At 52.9% G+C, this 1,318-nt stretch overlaps 1 protein-coding gene and 1 pseudogene across 1 annotated transcript in view; one reads left to right on the top strand and one right to left on the bottom strand.

Moving 5' to 3' along the window:
• Positions 1–1,318, bottom strand: part of ZYG11A (zyg-11 family member A, cell cycle regulator) — an 87,010-nt gene that overhangs the window by 79,536 nt on the left and 6,156 nt on the right. The gene's annotated exons all lie outside the window — the stretch shown is intronic.
• On the top strand, positions 430–983 carry LOC102865312 (annotated as a pseudogene).

The following is a 1,318-nucleotide window of genomic DNA, read 5'->3' as shown; positions in this document are numbered from 1 at the left end:
TGGCCCAGCTTTCCACAGTGAAAGCAATTCTGACCTCCTTTATTACCTTTGGGTAGCTCTCCAACAGGTTTTTGTGGGCTTGTAAACTACAGCAGAGGAGACTGACCATCTTTCTCTGATGGAGCTGCTGATGGATTTCAATCTCCAGAGAGGCACCACCTTTGGTAACAGCACAATTACCCACTGACTTCTCTTATGTTAAATAGACTCCTGTTAAACCTTTTTTTCTTAATTAAGACCTTTTTTCTTCTTTTTTATATCTTTTTTAATAATTTTAATGAACATTTACAGAGAATTTGGATTTCCATTCATTCATTGCTGCACTTCTCTCCCCGCCCAGCCGTCTCCTCCCCCAGTTCACTCCTCTCTTTGAAAAGTAAAAGAGGACTAGAAAGAAACGGCGGCCGAGAAGGGGCTACTTGGACCATGATGGGTCTTCTGACCATCCTCAAGAAGATGAAACAGAAAGAGCAAGAGCTGCGACTGCTCATGCTCGGCTTGGACAACGCTGGTCGAACAACCATTCTCAAAAAGTTCAACGGAGAAGACATCGACACCATCTCCCCGATGCTGGGCTTCAACATCAAGACGCTGGAACACCATGGATTCAAGCTGAACATCTGGGATGTGGGCAGCCAGAAGTCCCTGTGGTCCTCTTGGCCAAACTACTTTGAGAGCACAGATGGCCTCATCTGGGTAGTGGACAGAGCCGACCACAAGCGTATGCAGGACTGCCGACGTGAGCTCCAGAACCTGCTGGTAGAAGAGCGCCTGGCAGGAGCAACCCTTCTTATCTTTGCCAACAAGCAGGACCTGCCTGGGGCGTCCATCTCTAATGCCATTCAGGAGGCCCTGGAGGTAGACTCGATCCACGGCCACTACTGGTGCATCCTGAACTGCAGCGCTGTCACGGGGAGAGCCTGCTGCTCGGCATCGACTGGCTCCTGGACGACATTTCCAGCCTCATCTTCACAGCCAACTGAGCTGCACCCAGCACCCACCTCCCAGCCGAGGCCTCTTAGACTTCACCAGGCACCATCCATGGGGGAACGGAAGTCGGCCAGGCGAACTAACATTCCTTGCCCCTCTGTAACCTGCTGCTGCTATTGCTGCCTGCTGCTGCTGCTCTGCGGCCAGCCAGCTCCCGTGGCAGGATGGCTGCCACCCTGGCTGCTCCCTTGGCTCCCAACCCTGCCCACCTGCGGCTACCATAGTGAGAAGGGGAGCTGAGCCTGGGAGGGGCTGCCTGTGTTGCTCCCAAGGCTGTGGGCCCATCCCGTACTCAGCTGTGAGAATAAACCACTCCTTCCTCTGTCTC

This window comes from Elephantulus edwardii, unplaced genomic scaffold (genome assembly GCF_000299155.1).
Source record: "Elephantulus edwardii isolate Elephantulus edwardi_28Jun2011 unplaced genomic scaffold, EleEdw1.0 scaffold00005, whole genome shotgun sequence".
In the NCBI taxonomy this organism is placed as follows: domain Eukaryota; kingdom Metazoa; phylum Chordata; class Mammalia; order Macroscelidea; family Macroscelididae; genus Elephantulus; species Elephantulus edwardii.
Note: the sequence above shows the minus strand (reverse complement) of the source record. Positions and strands in the feature narration are given on the sequence as shown.